Raw genomic sequence first — 18,569 nt, forward strand, 5'->3', positions numbered from 1 at the left:
ATTCTCACAGTGAACTTGCTGTAGGTAGGATTTTTCTCCTGGAAAAAAAATTAAGAACACAGATTTGTGTAACTCTTTCCAAGTTTCTAGCCTATTTTAAAGTTACGGTCTGTCGCTCCCCTTTACTGCATGCAGCCCTTATCCCAGCCCTAGTCTGGCTCCATGCAGCAATGCTTATCATCAAGTGGGCACATACCCAATGCAGATGGTGTTTTAAAGAGCGAGGTGTCTTCTGAAAAATCCTCGTGTTATAAATTGACCCTCTCAGTCAAGTGTGTGTCCGGCACTTGATTTGTCCACCAAATGCATGTCATACACAGAAACCTGTGCTCACGTTGGGATTTAGCCTTTACTGGAGAGCTCAGGACACCTAGACTTGCACTTTGAGGTATGGACAGCTGGGGCACGAGAAGGGGGGAACCTGGCAGCCCCTCTCTTGGCAAGGAAACTGTCCCAGGCTCTATCCGGGGTGATTTTCTCTGGGGCATCCAGCCAGCAAGGTGCAAGTCCCAGCATGGCTACCGCTGTTCTGCTCAGAGTGGCCCTGAAGTGCTCAGGGCACCTGAAGCTGGGTGTGCGACATCCTCATTTAATAAGGAAAGCCACTCTGTATTAATGACACCAGCTATTATAACTGACTATGAAGATCTGCTTAGATGGGAGAGGATGGGATGTGACATGAAAACACCAATGTCCTTGGTCTTGTTTTGCTTTTTACAAATAGCAAATCTAATGTCTTGGAGACTTTGCAGGGCACAAAAGTAGCTTTCTGTGGTAACTTTTTTGGAAAAAGTGACCAACGTTAGACCCCCATGGCAGAAAGTGCAGCAGTCCAACAGCTTGATACAGTGCTTACAACCACGGGTTCGTTCCTTCTTGCCTGTACCAAAATCAATAAACAAAGTCTATATCAACAACATAAAAGAGATTTGGCAGCAGATCCAGCAGGTTTTAAAACCTTGGCAGGAGTTTAAAACCAATCAAAGCGAACCCACATTATTTTTTTTTTCATGAAGGCATTCATTTTAATTGTGTCTTAACATACATTTGTACATGTATGGTGGGGGAAAAAAATGTTATCCCCCATTTTTCCTTGCCTAATTCCAGCCCATTATTCATCATTAGCATTGGTTAAAGAAAAAAAAAAAAAAAGTTATTTATTTCAGGGAATTTGTTGAAAATCCAGTCATGCTATTCATTGTTTTTTAAAGGCTAATCATCAGCAGCAGATCTGATGAAATATTTTGTTGAAGTTTTAAACAAGCAGTTACTCTAATCAGTGATGGGCTTTGTAACCTCGTCACCTTCTTTCACAGAATCACAGAATCGTCTAGGTTGGAAGAGGCCTCCAAGATCACCGAGTCCAACCTCTGCCCTAACACTAACAAGTCCTCCACTAAACCATATCACTAAGGGCTACATCTAAACATCTTTTAAAGACCTCCAGAGATGGTGACTCAACCACCTCCCTGGGCAGCCCATTCCAATGCCTAACAACCCTTTCAGTAAAGAAGTTCTTCCTAACATCCAACCTAAACCTCCCCTGGTGCAACTTTAGCCCGTTCCCCCTCGTCCTGTCACCAGGCAGGTGGGAGAACAGACCAACCCCCACCTCTCTACAGCCTCCTTTAAGGTACCTGTAGAGAGCGATGAGGTCTCCCCTGAGCCTCCTCTTCTCCAGGCTGAACAAGCCCAGCTCCCTCAGCCGCTCCTTGTAAGACTTGTTCTCCAGACCCCGCACCAGCTTTGTTACCTCCTCTTCACCAGAGGCTTTTAGCAAGCACTTAAGTTTCCCTACAGCCTAATTTCTCTGCTGTTTTCCTTGAAGACTGTCCTCTCCAGGGATGACTTTTACAGACCAGCCCCCTTCCCCACACAGGTGCCTCCACCATCATTACGGCAGGTGGCACCAGGTTTATTTTCAGGTGCCTCAATTCGTTGGATACTCAAAACACGAGCATTCAAAGGCCTCGCACCGGGTGGGTTTATGGATTTGGACGCGAGCCCTTGGCTGTAGCAGGTTTTGCAGCCCTGAGGGAAGGGCTCGCCTCAGGGCCGCCATTTGGGAGCGCTCACGCGCCTTGCCTCAGGGGCGGTAAAGCGGGAAGGCACGGCTCCTGCTGGCTACTGCCGGTTCAGGGCAATTCTGGGCAGTTCTGTCCAGTTCTAGGCAGCTTGGGGCAATTCTGGGCGGTTCTGTCCAGTTCTAGGCAGCTTGGGGCAATTCTGGGCGGTTCTGTCCAGTTCTGGGCGCTTCCAGGTGGTTCTGGGCGGTTCCAGCCAGCTCCAGAGTGTTGGCTGATGACTCTGGGAAAGGGTCTTGAAGAAAGGGCAAAAAAAAGAAAGCCACCCAAACCAGCAGGAAACAGCTGAGGGAACACAAAGATCAGTGGAGCAGGTGCTCCAGGTGCTGGAGAGCCCACTGTGGAACCGGGGGAGAGCACGAGGAGGAAGGAGCAGCAGAGGGGAGCCAGTAGGGGCCAGCTGCGGCCCCACACCTTGTCCTGTGGCACAGGTAGGGGCGAGGCTGGGCCTGGGTTAATGGGGTGTGAGGGGAAGGTGGCCTCTGGGTGCTGGTTTCCTTTCTTGCTCTGCAAATCTGTTTCAACTGGCAACAAACTAATTTTCACTCAGTCTAGTCTGTTTCGCCCCTGATGGTGGTTGGTAAGCGATCTTCCTGTCTTCGTCCCAGCCGGTGAGCTGGTGGGCACTGTAGTGGGCTTGCTGGGGTACTGATTGCAGCCCCAGCGCTGGTGGCACTCAAGAAGCGTTTGGGCAGTGCTCTCAGACACACGGTCTGATTTTGGGTGGTCCTGTGTGGAGCCAGGAGGTGGGCTTGAGGTTCCTTATAGGACCCTTCCGACTTGGGATGTTTTGTGCTTCTACTGTCTCCCCTGTCCTGTTTGAAGAGAAGAAGGCAAGGGCAGCGGTAGGGGGCGGATAGCAGCCAGTAGGGCTGCATGGACACCACAAAAATACAGGGGGCTGTGGTGTTCAGAGGGGGGTCACCCTGCCTGCAGTATGACAATAAAATGGAGGGCCCATTTTCTCTTCTCCTGGTGCACAGATGGCAGCTGGGGTCTGCTTGTTTCTGCCATGGTAGAGGACTATGCCTGGCAGAAGCTCAGCAGTTAGTTTTCAAGGTCTTCCTAAAGTCCTTGTGCTTGTCCGGGATCAAAATAGACCTGTTGGACTATGAACACTTGTTCTGTGGCTGATGGTTGGCTTTGGGGTTTTTGTTTCTGTCTGTGAGGAACCTTGAAGGGCTTTGAAGTTGGAAGCAGTGTCACGTTCACTAGGGTGCAAGCTGCGTATTGACACTTTAAAAGCTATAGATAAAGAAATATTAATGAGGAATAAGCTATGTGGGTTGAGGGTGGGCTATTTCTGTGTTAGATTTCCGCAGCACTTCAAAAGGCCTGAGAGAGAAGAATAGTGCCTAAGGGTTTCAGAAACAAGTAGCTATTGTTTTAGGGATGAAATCTTATTTCTCACATGAAGCTGGGAAGCAGAGGCACACGTCTTTGGGGATATCACAGATACAAAGACCATTTCTGTTCATGAAGTGCCCTGGCCTACACTGGACATAGTCCTGTAAGGAGTGACATCAAAGCCTACCTTTGCCTACTCAATATTTAAAGCAGTCCATAGTAGTTTAACAGCATAGCAAGCCATGAATCTACTGTCTACATACAATTCACATATTGCGTGTATGAAATTATGTTTGTGCCTCTTTATAAAAGTATGGAAATATTGTCAAACCACTGCAATGTTCCTTTCCCTTCCTAGCAACTGGCTATGCCTCCAGATAATTTAATGATGTATTTACCATCTTAGCATAAATGAGTACAAGATCCTAATAATAAAGGGTGGAATTGGGGGGGGGGGTGGGGGGGGTGGGTGGATGACTCCAGGTGTTTTTAATCACAGGAGGAGGGGGACAGGTGGCACTGAAGGCCTTACCAGGTGTGCCTGGTCCTGGTTGTGAGTGTCTGGTCTCAGCACAGTGGAAGGGAATATATGATAGCAGGGAAGAAGTAATTTTATTCAGGTGGGATCTGACCACGCAGTGAGCAAGAGGAGGGTGCAGAGCCATGGAAGAAAGCCTGGATGAGAAGTGACCCACAGCTAGTTCCAGGGCTCCTGCCTCCACTCACGGAGTCGAGCTAAATGTTGCTGATCCTGTACAGGGCCTGACCCTGTAAGAGAGGATTGGAGCGGCAGGTAGTTCAACAAGGATTTGTCTCCTGCTTTTTTACAAGGGGTACTTTTTTTTTTTTAATATATGCATATATTTTTAAAAAGTGCAATGGATGAGGGGAAGGGTTAGGCTGTTCCTTAGGCAGTAGCATAGCCAGGGATGCTGGAGGGACCAAGAAACATGTTGAGATGTTACTTACTGTGGGGCAAGGAGGAGAGGATTGTTGCCTGCCACCCTGCAGGGAGAAGTACGTGCCTCCCTCGTAGCTCTCCTTTCGCCTGCTCTCTGAGGTTTGGGGATAATTTCTCAATTTAAGGGGATTCAACTGCCACATGTGTCAGGGAAGACTGAATTTACGTGTTATGTATATCGAGTATCTTACCTGTAAGAGAAATGTTGTCTTGTTTTCATGCCAAAATGAGAAAGACACAGATAAGTGTGGAGGTAAGAAAACTTTCGTAGGCAAAAATAGGTTCAGTATTTATCCAGTGTGGGCAGAATGCTGGGAACAACTGTGTGTGAATTACAATAGATGTGTCAGTGCTTTCTTTGCTGTGGTTTCCTGGAACTCACAAGCTGTTTTTAGTTGGTGGTAATTTTGCCAGACTTTAATTGCTTGGGTTGATCTTTTCTACAAACACAGCCGTAGGCTGGTATTCTAAAATTCCTATTATTTTAGTCAAGGCTGTTCACCTGTTTTTAAAAACAGGGCATTGAGAATACTGCTCTGAACTACTGTACATCCTGAAAGATTCTGGAAGCTTGTTTCTGAGCAGCTTAGTTGGTGGTGGCTGTGGCACCCAGCGTGTGGCTTTCCGCTTTGCTGTGCAAAGTTAGACTAACGTGAAACTAGTTATGAAACATAGTTTCATGAAACTATGAAAGTTAGACTAACATGAAACATTAGGGGAATAAAGTTTGCGCGAGGTGGAAAGACCTGTTGGTTTTAGCAGGGAAAAGCCTCTGAAGAGTTCAAACCGTAGGAACGTGCTATCCCTTTCCATCTGTTAGCAATACCTGCGGGTGCAGGGTTCACTGCCACCAAGTGACTGCCTGGCCCAGGACTACAGTGCACAGTCAGGGTCTGAAAATGCTGCAGCTGCCTGCCCCAGGAGACACCTTCAGTGCCCTGTGGGTCTGCATTTGTGGGTCCTGCGTGTTTTTGCATAGTTCCAATGCAGAGTGGGGGGGGCCAAATAAAACTAGGCTTTAGTGCTGGTGTGCTGTGACCTCAGAGTGCATAATGTTGCAGTACTAATAATGATAGTTACTGTGATCCCGAGCTTGTGCACAGAGTTGCACTGGGGTCAGCTTTCAGGAAAGCTGCTCTTGTGCTGAAGTTCCTTTTTAAGATAGCTTGGACTGGAAAAGGGTCAGTCACTCACAGCTTCAGTACAGCCTTTCACTCTCAGAAGGGTTCACTTGTGCTGTATCAAATAGGAAAACAGTTTGAAATATGCAGTGGATTTTGAATTATAAATGTCCAAAGCCTGCAGAAACCACTGAACCCCTCTCACTTATCATTTATAGCATCAGATCAGAATGCTTTGATTCCCCAGAGAAGGTCCTGAACATATCATGCTTAAAATTTAAAGACATCAGGAAGGTGTCCAGAGTCTCTATCTTCTTGCTTCTGTTTGTTATTGATTTGCTTGTTAACACTGTAGATAGATTGAACCGAACCCACACACACTTGCACTGTGGATCCTAAGCGCCGTGTGCCCTGCGGTGGGATGGGTATACTAATTGCCGCCATGGGTTCCTGGCTGCCATCTCCTAGTGGGCTGGTTGTTCCAGATCAGCTTGAGCTGAGTGGTGCCAACGCCACTTCTGCAGCTGGAAAAGCTCCTCAAAGCAGAAATATGCAAACTGAACTCAGCGCCAGGACCAGAAAAGATCCTCCGTAGAGCAGTAGTACTTTGTCTCAGATAGCTTTCCCCATATCTGTGGGTTCACTTTCCAGGGTTCTTGACTGCAGACTTGTGGCTATCTGGGTGGCCTCTGAGGGCACATATTTCTATAAAGGGAGCAGATGAGAGAAAACTTAACCTAGCTTTTTCCTCTTCTGAGGAGGGGGAGAGTGAATTGTTTTCTGGAAAGCATGCAGAGTGCAGGTGCTGACCTGACGTTACACATCCTAAAGCTGTGAGCAACCTCATTGCACATCTGTGCTGACCCTGCTTTGAGCAGGTGTTGGACTGGAGAGCTCCTGAGGTCCCTTCTACCCTAAATGATCCTGTGATGCTGTATGCCTCCCAGAAGTTTCTGGTCCACATCACTCACCCTTTCTGCCACAGGCTTTGCATACTGAGTGGGACTGGTACCGAGCAGAGATGGAAGTGCAGCCAGGGTATGAGGGACTTTCACCAGGTCCTGGGTGTCCTGGCACCCAGACCCACGGGAGTGTCCCACAGCCTGTGTTTCCCTCTGCAGGGCCGGGTTTATGGCAGGGGTCGATAGTGAGAAGAGAGGTTTCTGTGCTTCTCAGAGCCCTAGGAGGGAATGGGTTTTCTCTTTGCTACAGCCCCTCTTTCCTTTCCCTCCCAGGTGCTTGGTCTGATATTGGCAATGCAGCTGGAGTAAGGCCTGCACGCTGTGATTATTACCTGTGATTAAACCCTGAAGGAAAAGGACAGCTTTTCCACATGGGATGCTGGTATCATCTGCTGTGAAAGAAAGGTAGAAGTCAACCTGTTCAGGAGCATATCAGTCTGGATATTTGTCACCCTTCCTGAATTCTAAATTCTGTCTTTGTGCCTGCAGTTTATTCATTCCTTTAGTCCCTATTCATCTTACCTCCTTCCCCCTTTTTAAAACTATTTTTCAGATGCCTAAATGAGCGGCTTTGCAAAACACACAGTGTGTTTTCCTTATGTTTTTGCCCAGTCTAAGAATAAATTATAGCTTAAACTTGGGAATGCTACATCTGTCACTGGTTGTAAAGCGGCCTTGAAGAATTTTGCCTTGGCAAGCCATAATTGCTGATAACTGCTCCTTTTATGCAAATCTCAGCGTGCGTGGGACTGCTAATGTGGTGGTGGGCTCAGCAGAGGCACGCAGCTGCAGCAGGCAGGACAGCTTCGCGGGCGCCGCTCTGCATTGCAATGGGATGCCCCAGGAAGCTGGCTTTTAAATGATTGTTAGGTTAGATATCTGTAAACAAGCTCTGTGGTGTTGAATCCAGCCCAGAAAAGCTGACTTGTTTAAGTTCTTCCTCATCCCTAAATTGGTCTTCTGCCTTTTTTTAAAAGGCAAGGAAATTACCTTTTGAGCTGTGGTTGCTTTTATTGCCTGGCTCCCTTGCCTTTGGTGGTAAATACAACTGCAGTACGATCACACTGCCTGCCAGCTCAGCTTGTGGAGCTCTCGCTGAATTACTACTCCATTCTTACCTGCTGCTCCCTCATCATGGGAGCACTTACTGCTTGGCAGAAGCTGGAGGTATTAAGTCGTAAGGCTGCCAGTCCTATCCTTGGCCTCCAGATGTGGTTATGGTGCTGAGCGCATGGCCTCGCAGCCTTTGAGCTGCAGTAACCCCTGCCTACCCTGCAAGAAATAAGGTGACTCACCCTCTTTCTGCTCCTTCAGCAAAAGTGACTGCTTAAGGGGTGGTAGCTGGGAAGAGCATTAAGATAAGGCTGTGTGCTTTGTGGAGCATCCTTTAGAGCAGTCTCTTCTTGCTTTCATGCTTTGCTGAAGCATATTGCTGGGAACCTGACCACACAGTTAGCAGGCTCAGAGACAGGTCCTGTCACAGTAACATCTCTGAGCATCATGTGCAAACCATTAGCTAGCTGGCATCTAGCTGCTGAGGTATGCACTACCAAAACTGGAGTGATTACAGAGCACAGGGGGGCTCAGTGCAGCGCATGAAGCATATGTTCAATGCTACATAGCTAATAGTACACATTGTAAAGCCTGACTTATCTGGAAGGGTCAGCAAGCAAGGCAGCTGGGCAGCTGCCTGGCAGTTGTGTGGCTGTGTCTCTGCAGCCTGTTGTCAAAGGCTGATTCCAGCTGTGGATGCTCCGCTGGGGCTGGCACTTAGCAGACTTCTCCCCTTCCTCTTGCAGGGTACAACAGAGGTCCTGGTTGCCAGCGCGGGATGTGATGCAGAGGTGTAAACCCAGCAGGAGAAAACAGCTCAGGTTTGGTAAGTCTTTGTTCTCGGTTTGTTCACCAGGGAATGACTGAGTGGGTATTTGTTGTTTGTGCTACAGTGGCACTTCCCTGGGTGCTGCTGTGGGAGGCTCCTCGTGCTGGGAGGTGGGATGCTGAGCATGGATATGCCTTGCACGTGAGAGCCAGGCACGTGGTCTCGGGGAAGGAGAGGGCTCTGCGTCATCAGCTTGGGAACGTGTCCTCCAGCGTGGCCCTGCTGGGAAGGCTGCTGAGTGAAACTCCTGTCCCTTTACAACCACTTGTAACCCCGAGTATGACAGAAAACACTCTGCTGCAAATCTGTGTGGAGCGGTTGCCACAGGGAGGGAGATGGGGAGCTCCCAGAGGAAGCCTGAAATTAGGCATCACCCAGGTGTTCTGAATGAATCCAAGCCATGTGGTAAGTAAGCCATTTAAAAATACTTCAGGAGAGAGAGGCTATCCTTCCTTTTTACATGTGATGGGGTTGTATTCCTTGGAAAGTGTGGTGGCACTCTATGGGACACAAGGTAGCGCTGACCTCAGTGTGTGCGTCTGCTGTACAGGGATATGTGTTACCAGCTTGCACCACTGGGACTTCTGTTAGCTGGCTCCATTTGCATTACCAGCAGCTTGCAAGAGCAGAGGCAATATTTTGTTGCTGTAGTTGAGTTTGGCAGGTACAGTTATCAATGCCACCATGTCTGTGTCTTCTCATTTATCTGTTCATGGCCAGGCTCCTCCTACTTTGTCAGATTTCACTTGGTGAAGAAGAAATAGGGTCTTGATTGTACTCCAGTGTCTGCAGGGAGCATATCAGCCTGGGTAGTTCCTGCTGGCTCCTGCTCTGTTTCCATTGCCTGTGCTGCAGCAAGCTCTTAGCTCCTGTTTGCTGGCACAGGTGTGTGATACCACTGCTGCAGGCCGAGCTGGGGTACAAAGGCCACAGTAAAACACAAATAGCACACCTTACTTTTTCCTGGCTCTTTGCGTCCACCTGGGGGGTGGTTTTCATCTGTCTGTTTACAGCACAACTGCATGAAAACTTTGGGGCAGCATTGCTGTACAGCAGCATGATGTGCGGGGCAAGGACAGAGGATTAAGATTAAATTAGGATGTTACCCCCATCTGGTCCTCGTTCTGCCTGCCGTGCTTTCCGGGTTTGGGCCACTAACTTAGCTCTTGCCTGTGAAATTGAAAGAAGATGCAGGTCTTATCACTGCGCTGTTGCATCTGTCAGACTTCATACAGTGTGTCTGGGCTTCTTTGGAGGCAAGGTGCACACAGTTTGAACCATGCCTTTGCAAAACAGAAAGCAAAAGTGACATTGGGGTCATCCTTGTGAACCCTGCTAACGAACTGATTGCTGCCTTTCTAGTACCTAGAATAGCAATGGAGGAAAAAAAACTGTTTGAAAGCTTGGAGACAAAAATCCCTTGAAGGCAGGGTTTTCACAGGAAGGGCTGAATATGAGGTGAAATAAATTTTACTGTGATTCTCTCCACTTGTTCTAGACATATAAGTATTGTATGGGTAGCCTATATTAATTACCTAGAGGTCTTCATTATAGTCTGAGGAGACCAGGAATAGTTGGTAGGATTATGCCCATTAAGGAACGATTATACCCATTCTACAGATGTGCCATATAGATTCACAAAGGGAATCATTTTGCTTAACAAAAGTTCTGAGGTTATGGTAGTTTGGAGTCCTTGTTCTTCCCAGCAGTATCTCCCTGGCAAAGGAATGCACCAAGCCTTTTGCTTGGAGACTACAGGAGAGCATTAAGGGAAAAGGAGTATTGAAACTTGCCAACCAGAAATGGTGTCTCACGTACGTGACAGAAGTCAGTGCCATCAGATGTCTTGGCTGGCAAGCACACAGCAAGATAAAGAGAAGAATCAGATCTTTGTGTGGTTAACAAAACAGTCAGTAGTGAAAGGGGGAGGACTTGGGGGAATTTTGGATGGACAACACTCATGGTTAAGGCTACCAAACGGCTTGCAAAGGAAGAACATTCCTTTGTAAGGAAGGAATTTCCCCCCAGCAGCTTTTCTGCAGCACTTCTTTCACTTCTTTTGCTCTGGAGAAGCTGGTGTGTGTGCTAGCTCCACCAGTGTTTGTTCTGAGTCACAGTGGTGCTCCTTGGGCCTGGCATTTCAAAGCCTTTGCACTGCTGCCTTTACAGCACACGATAGATTTGCCTGGAGGAGAACATTGCATGGGCATACACTGAAGTGTGACTCCAAAACGCTGCGTTTAATATTGTCTAAGACCCCTGCAAAATATAATGAGAGCAGATAGCACATCTAGTCTGTTCCCCTAATACCCACGTATTCTTCAGCTAGCTGTAGCTCTGAGGCAGGTTACTGCAGGATGATGAAATTAAGCAGATAGCTTAAAATTCCTGGTGTAATCATTGATTTTTCCTGTTGAGACAGTCCTGGTTTAGACCAGGAAACAAAGGAGGTGGGAGCCTTTGTGAGCTCCCATGGCAATGAGCAGACCAGCCAGGGCACCCGTGTCTAAGTGGTGGTTACCTCTGAGCCTGGAAGATCACCACAGACCTTACTGGGAGCTCAGTCCTGTCGCCCACGCTGTGTTTAGTGAAGAGGTCACTCAAGCAAGACAGAGGAAAAGATGCTCTCGATGGTCCAGCTCCCTGACTACAGTAGTGCATGTAATTATCTGGAGACAAACAGGACTGTAGATACCTCCCATAGTCACAGGCAATATTGAACAAGTGGTCTGCTTAACAGGGGCTGTACATACAAAACCATCAGCCTATTCAGCTACGTGGATGACTGGGCCCTTTTTATGTATATAAATCTGCAAATGTGTAGTAGGTTGTAAAATTTATGAGCACTTCAGCCCTTATAAATTTTTATCAAGTGTGGCCTTTAAAACCAAAGGTTTTTATTAGTATTACATGCACATTTTCATTATTGTTAACCCTCTGCTCACTCTTTGCATTATGGAGGGAGTGGGAGTAGGGAGAGAAAATAAACCCTAAAGAAAAGGTAAAGAGAAGATTTAGTTCATTGGATGAAAGTAGTGTAACCACTTTCAGGCCCACAGATTGGTGGACTAAGGCCTGATATTAAAGATTATATAATCCAGATGGGAAGAGTTTGGAGGAGGACATTCCCATTAAATTTTAACTGCCCAATGTAGTGTCGCTAAAATAAAATGTGTATCAAATAAATCACTGTTTACTATAGCTAGATGGAAATCTAATGCTTTTTTTTGGCCAGAATTTAACTCAATAAAGAATGTAAGACATGGTGGTGTTGAAATAGGCTGGCCTGACATTTTGAGGAAGGGAGTAGTAACGTAAGCCTTAATTCTGCATCTTGCTGCTCCTTCTTCCCTTTATCTGTGACTTGGATGTCACCCAAAGGAGTTCCAGCCAAAGCATGTGCAGAGCTGGGGGTGCCTGAGATCAGGTGAGGATGAAGCAGTGTAGAGCAGGGTTGCAGGGCAGAGGCACTGCAGATCTCCAGGGACCCTGGGGAGAGTCACGGGGGTACACAGGACATTGGATTCTCACGGACTTGTTGGTGGGGCACAGAACCTTATGCCAGTGCAGTGGGAGGATAGCCATGCTCTGTTGCAAGCTTTGGATCAGTTCTCATTCCCAGGAGTGAAATTCATAGAATCATGGAGTGCATCGTATCATAAAAGTTCATCATGTGTTCTCATGCATCTATTTGCCTCTCTTCCCATGCTTGCTTTTTCTTCTGTGGAGTGGAGTCCTTTTTTTTTTTTGTAAAGGAAAAACTGCTAGGATTATGTCATATTACTTAAAGTGCTTGTTCTGCTACATGTACACGGAAATTTAATTATATTGGGCATATGAAAGATGCATGAATGTTCGGTTTTGGGAAGTATGCCAAGGATATCTTCTGCATGTGTAGCTGTTTGATGTAGGCTTGTGCATGGTAATTGAATTACTGATCAAGTACTGTATCAATGAAATAATCTTGGTAAATTCTGTGTACTTGAGTAACTATAGCCTTGAGGCTGTAGTAATGGGAGTAACCATGTTACTGATTTTTGTTGTTGTTGAATATGCATATTTCATACCTTTTAATAAGAATGCCCTTTTCTATCTGTTTCTGTGTCCTTCAGAACTCAGGTTTTTCTTTCAGTCACTTGTGAAGGGTTTTCCTGTCACTGCTTATACTGGGGGACTTCTCAGATGTCCTTCTCACGGCCTGCTGCTGCCTTCCTCCTCAGCCACAGGGAATTCTGCTGCAATGCTGCTCCGGTTAAACACTCTCTCTGCTTTCCCCCTCCCCATCCCACGGCCCTTGTGGGACAGGAAAAGCAGGACATTCTCTTTTTCTTCTAAATGCTTTCCATACAAAAACTCCTCGCTCTAATTCTGTGGGGTTTTGTGGGAAAGTCCATTTGCATCTCCATTCTTTCTGCTCCATCTGTCCTTATCTACCCTTCATATTGTCAGGGAGACTTCCTGTTACGGGACAGGGACATGGCAGTCGCAAATGTGTCCTCAGTGTGTCCCGGGTGAATTATTCCAGGCCAGAAGCGTGCATTGTGCCAGATGCGGGCTCACAGAGAAGTGTGTAACGTGTTACTTCATCTTTAAGAGACAAATGGGACCAGAAGTGAGTCCATGAAGATACTGTTATTATTATTATTATGGTTTCAAAAGTAATTAGTTTGTCTCTCCCATCCTTTCTTGTATGTTATTTCTCTCCTCTCCACTAGGTTGCTCAGTAGGTAGGCTCTGGTCCAAGGGGCAGCTAAACTGATGTTTTTCACAATGTCACTATCTAACTGCAGAAAAAAAACATCTGAAGAAACAGTGAGTGTCATCCTGGGATCACTTTCTGCAAACTGTTGTTGCAGATGCTCCCAGACAGCATAGGATGGCAAATATAGTAGCTCATGACAGTAAATCCATGTAGATAAGATGCAGCCCACTTCCATATGAGGACATGTATGGTATGCGGTGGATAGACTTGGGTAGAAGTTATTTTGCAGGCCTTCATTATGGAGTTGATCCGAATCCCGAAGTGAGGTCTGAGCACTTACTTTGCACTTTTCTTAGAGCAAAGCTGTTTACTTCACCCTTGTCAGTACTAGACATGACTTACAGTATAAATGACAATAAACTACATGACTGATAAAGGTCATTCAAACTCAGTTTTGGACATAGGCATTATACATGAATTCCTATGGTATGCCATTGGCAAGAAAAGTGGTCTTAAAAATGAACCCAGAGCTCCTGTCTTGAAATGCATGATTTATGAAATGCACTTAGTCAATTCCTTTTGATATTTTAGAGACTGAAGATTTTAAAGAAAATGTCTGACTTCTTGAAATCATTCATTGTTCATTGCATTATGCATTGTATTGTTACAAGTTGGATCTGATGCGCTCCTTTAGCAGCTATAGTCCCTGGTGGCATGTTCCAGCAATTTCTTCATGCTTTCAGGAGGTTTTCCAGTAAAACTGAACCTCAGCATCATGCTCAAGAGATGAGGTGTGCAGAACCGGCCTTTGCTCAGCTGGAGCAACAGCGCTTGGGGACATATTAAGAATTTCTCTTGGATGCAGCTGATGCGTGGGGAATTGAGTGACCACTCTTCGGGTTTCATGAACAAAAGCTTGCCTCTGGATGAGAACCGCCTGATCACTGAAATAAATCCTTCAGTGATCAGAATCTGGCAAGAGCTGAGCAGGTCTTGGACTGCACAGCCTGGCTTGGGAGGGAGGAAGAACGTCAGGGAGATGTGTTGAAACCTCTGCTTAGCATTGCGCTGCCCTGTCCAAGGGAGAATCGAACTCTTCACTTTGCATGTTGCTAATGGGTCTTTTTCAGCAGTTGCAGCTGCCAAAACCAGAGGGTCGGGTTTTATTCTTTCTCTGGGTCTTGTTGCTTTTGTGTTCTGTTTTTTTTTTTTCCCATTTAAATAAAAGAGGAAAGAAAAATCAAAATAAGCAATTACCAGCCATTAGTATGCTTCCACTTGCTGCTTCTGTCCACATTTTTGAGAACTCAGATGCAAATCCCCCACTAGCAAGAAGAATCCACTGTTAGTTCTTTGATCCCTATTAGGGCTGATGCGTGAAACAAAAGAGGGAGGAGTGTTTGATTTTCTTAAACTTGGATGACCCTATAAAAGAGACACTAGAAACAATGTCTTCACTAATAAACTGAACAAAAGTGATGTAAATACTTCCAAACACCACTTTCTAGATAGTGATCTAGCAAGCTGAACACTGCAACTGTTCATTCTTTGAGGTGAGAAAAGCCAACGTTTGACATTACATTTACAAAAACATCTTGTTTCTTGTCACTGATAGTAGGTGGTGCAGGAACTTAAATTTCAAATTGTTTTTTTCCACCTTCTTTTCTTTCCTAAACTACTTTTTGTGGCATTCCACCTTGATGCAATCAAACTATAGTTTTATTCACTTCTTTTTAATGTTTCATATTAAATAGAGCAGCCAAGGGAGAAAAACACCAGTCTGAGGCTATATTGTATCATTCTTGGTCCACTCCTTTAAGTCTTTGTTTTTTCAAATCTTCAGAATATTTAATTGCGTTTTCAGGTCAGGATGTTGTCAGGACAGAACCTGTAGTGGTTGCTTGAGAGTGAAGAACACTGCATGTGATGGGACATCTCGCCTTCCTTAACAAGGGTGCAGGTGTGGGCCTCCCAAGCATCCATCAGCACTCGCCCTCTCCCTGCTTCCACAGACCTGGAGCAAGTCTCTGTTTTCTCCTGCTGCTTGTGTCTCCCAAATGTAAATGAACACAAATCTCTTGCGAGGGAGCGAGTGCTGCACAGGCCTGCTGCATCACCAGCATCTCTTAACTGCTGAGAGGATGCCTGACCTCAGAGGAGCATGTTGACTCAGAGCAGCTGGGGGCACAACCTAGCTCTCTGCGCTTTCTCTGTCTGCCGTATTAACTTGATTCAGAGTGGCAAGGATTATGGTTTGGGGACTGCTACCTAACCACCAGGCAGAAGGCAGTAGCAAAGATGCATTTATGGTTATTTTTACACAATTCCGTGGCCAATGAAAATTTCTGAAGTTTGTGTAATGCTTTTCACCCAGGGTCACTGATGTACAGATTCTGCTAGACCTTTAAAATCAGCAGTGCCTCAGGCTTAGTGGTGCTGTCACTTCCCTTTACCCCTGCCTTTTTCCCAGTCTCGTACAGTTCAATACTTGCATCTCCCTCACCACTGCTGTGCAATTTGGCTCCAGTTGCACTAAAGCCCTGAGGCCAATTCTTTATAAAAATCAGCCAGTAGTACCACTGGGTGCTGTTAGTTAAAATGCAGCTTTGGCTAGCTTTTTGCCACAAGAAAACATCCCTGTATGACCCGGGCGTGGGAAGGGGTTGTCGTGCAGCTTCCCCTGGACTTCTGTGCCATCTGGGAAAGGGGAGTGAGACTACGCCAGACTTGTGCCCTCTTCATTGCCCCTGTCCTCTTGCTTGGAAGAGGGGTGGTGCCCCTTGCAGGTAGGCAATCTTGCTCCTGCAACAGGGAAATAAATTTTCTCAGTGTTAATCAGATTTTGAGTCCCTTTCATGTCATGGGATGTGATTTTAATAGCACCCAATTATCTGTTTTTAAAGATGCCTTTTAAACTATGCTTTCTCAAGAGGTTTTAAAGAGGCCTCCTAAAAGGCTGTGTTTTTTATTTTTAATAAAATGAAAGTTATTTTATACTCCTGAAAATGCTCTGATTTCCTACTGCCTCCCACCTAGAGAAGATGGAGAAGAGATGCCCAAGAAGATGAGCTCTGCTTCCTCCTTTGGGAGCATGGTGAAGGGCTGGGCAGAGCTGGCGCTGCTGGAGCACCCCTGTGCTGGCCTGTGGGGAACGTGTCTGTGTCCTGTGGTGGCCGGGCCACAGGGGCAGCGGAGATGGGCTGGTGTTAGACTGCCCTCAAATCATGGTGTACCTGATTATTATTTACAAGGTTTCCTGAAGAGTCAGGATGCTTCCAGTACACACAAAACTGGCATTGAAGATGTGTTAACTTCACTAACTCTTTACAGAGATTCATGGCAGGTGTTTTAAAAAGGGAAATAGATGGCAAAAATAACTGGTAATAAAGGAAAGAGAAAGGAAAGGAAGAAGAAGCTCCCCCCTCTACCCAAACCCAAGAAGTTAAATTGTTCACGCAGAGCTATGAATAGATTTCAGGGAATTGCCAATTCGAGGGATCTGCATTATTCTGAGATTAGAAAAAGCAGTAAACGAGTTTGTTAAATTTCTTGGAGATTCTGTTGTTGTTCTATATGTTAATTTCAATTTCTAATCTAATTAAAGTATTTAGTTTAAAAGTGCCATAAAAGGAATTCTTGAGATGCTTTCCAAGGCATGTTTAAACATTAAAGAAAACAAAACGACAAGCCTTGTGATGCAGTGTGTCAGGTATGTTGTCTCAGAAGGAGTATTTCAAATAAGTGGTCATGTTTAAAAACCTATATGAACAGCACCCTTCAAAAGCCTGTGGTAGAAAGGTAGTCCATGGAGATTGCTACTATAGAAAATATTGCACTGCTGACGCTTACTTACACTTTCCTCAGCAAAATGAGGTAATGAGACCGCTTCAGCTTTCTGTGCTCTTATGAATGCTAACTTCATTGTTTAAAATGTAAATAAGAGTGGGAATGTTATTAAATAAACATGGTAAACAGTTTGGCTGTCCCTTAGGAAGTGGTTGCTACTGTGGTGTCCAAGTGGAGGTAATGGGCAGGTTTAGTGAAGGGAAGCTATCATTAGTGGTTTCATTTCACATGGAGATTAATAACCATACTTTCTATTCCTTTCTTGTTACATTAAAATTTAGTTACGAAAGCAAATAATCTGTTTTTATAGGATAAAAAAAACAGGAGAATAGAAGCTCAGGAGCAACTGTCTTGGGGTAACGTGCAGAAGGACGCAGTTCCTAATGCAGATAGAGGAAGACATTTATTGGTTTCTTGACCCTAGAGCTGACTCAGTAGAAAAGTCTTGGCTAAATACGTGCTTGTTTGTGTGTATGTGTTCTTAATAAAATCTTTTCTGGTTCTATTCTCCTTGCAGTTGTGGACTGAAGACAAATATCACTGATAAAATGAAGGTCAGCAATTTAACAGCTTCTTGCAGAAAAGATTTTGAGGTGAGTGAAATTAACAGTTATCTGAATGAGGTATTTTGCCCATGAGGAGCTGAAAGCTCAAAAACTTTAATGTCACCCATAGGCAGTCAGGATTTTCCAGAATAGCAGAATTCATAATTTTGGGAACAAACAGAGGAACTGGGAGCTCTGTGACAACTCATGGAGATCTGAACTGATACAGGGGCCAGTTGTGCAAGATCATGCTCTAGCCTGAAAGCTTTTGGCTCTAGTCTCTGATTTACCAGGGAGATCAACTGATCGAAGTGCCAAAGGATTTTCTTTCTATTCAGTGGATGTGAAATACTTAGAGCTAAGCTAAGTTTCAGATCCTGCTGGCTCTGAGGGTACAGGGACCAAAAAGTGGGAGGTTGTAACAGCAGCTGGACTGGGACAGATCAGATGCCCCAGGAAGATCCAGGGAACTACAGAGCGGTGAGCTTCACCTCTGTGCCTGGGCAGATCCTCCTGCAAGCAGTGTTAAGGCACATGTAGGACAAGGAGGTGACCTGAGACAGCCAGCATGGCTTCACCAAGGGCAGATTGTGCCTGACCAATCTGGTAGCCTTTTATGATGGAGCAACTGCATCAGTTGACAAGGGCAGACTGACTGATGTCATCTCCCTAGACTTGTGTAAGGCTTTTGATACTGTACCACGTGGCATCCTGATCTCTAAATTGGAAAGATAGGGATTCGAAGGGTGGGCCATTTGGTGGATAAGGAATTGGCTTGCAGGCAGCACCCAGAGAGGGGTGGTCAATGGTTCTATGTCCAAGTGGAAGCTGGTTATGAGTGGTGTCCCTCAGGGGTCTGTCCTGGGACCGGTACTATTTAATATCTATCAACAACATAGGCAGTGGGATCGAGCGCACCCTCAGCAAGTTTGCAGATGACACCAAGCTGAGTGGTGTGGTTGATACAATAGAAGGAGGGGATGCCATCCAAAGGGACTCGGACAAGCAGGAGAAGTGGGCCCATGTGAACCTAATGAGGTTCAACAAGTCCAAGTGCAAGGTGCTGCACCTGGGCTGGGGCAATCTGGGACATGAGCACAGACTGGGTGAAGAATTCCT

At 45.9% G+C, this 18,569-nt stretch overlaps 1 protein-coding gene across 20 annotated transcripts in view; it reads left to right on the forward strand.

Moving 5' to 3' along the window:
* Positions 1-1,954: 1,954 nt before the first annotated feature.
* The window catches only part of LOC308198326 (uncharacterized protein), a 78,601-nt gene continuing 61,986 nt past the window's right edge, over positions 1,955-18,569 (forward strand). For 6 of the 20 annotated variants that reach the window (XR_013953836.1, XR_013953837.1, XR_013953838.1 and 3 more), the window contains exons 1-4: positions 3,900-4,264; positions 6,749-6,880; positions 8,275-8,354; positions 17,423-17,498. The gene's annotated coding sequence lies outside the window, so the exon portion shown is untranslated. The other 14 variants (XR_013953844.1, XR_013953845.1, XR_013953846.1 and 11 more) reach the window with 11 other exon arrangements.

The sequence above is a fragment of the Anser brachyrhynchus genome (genome assembly GCF_964034855.1).
Source record: "Anser brachyrhynchus genome assembly, chromosome: 7".
In the NCBI taxonomy this organism is placed as follows: domain Eukaryota; kingdom Metazoa; phylum Chordata; class Aves; order Anseriformes; family Anatidae; genus Anser; species Anser brachyrhynchus.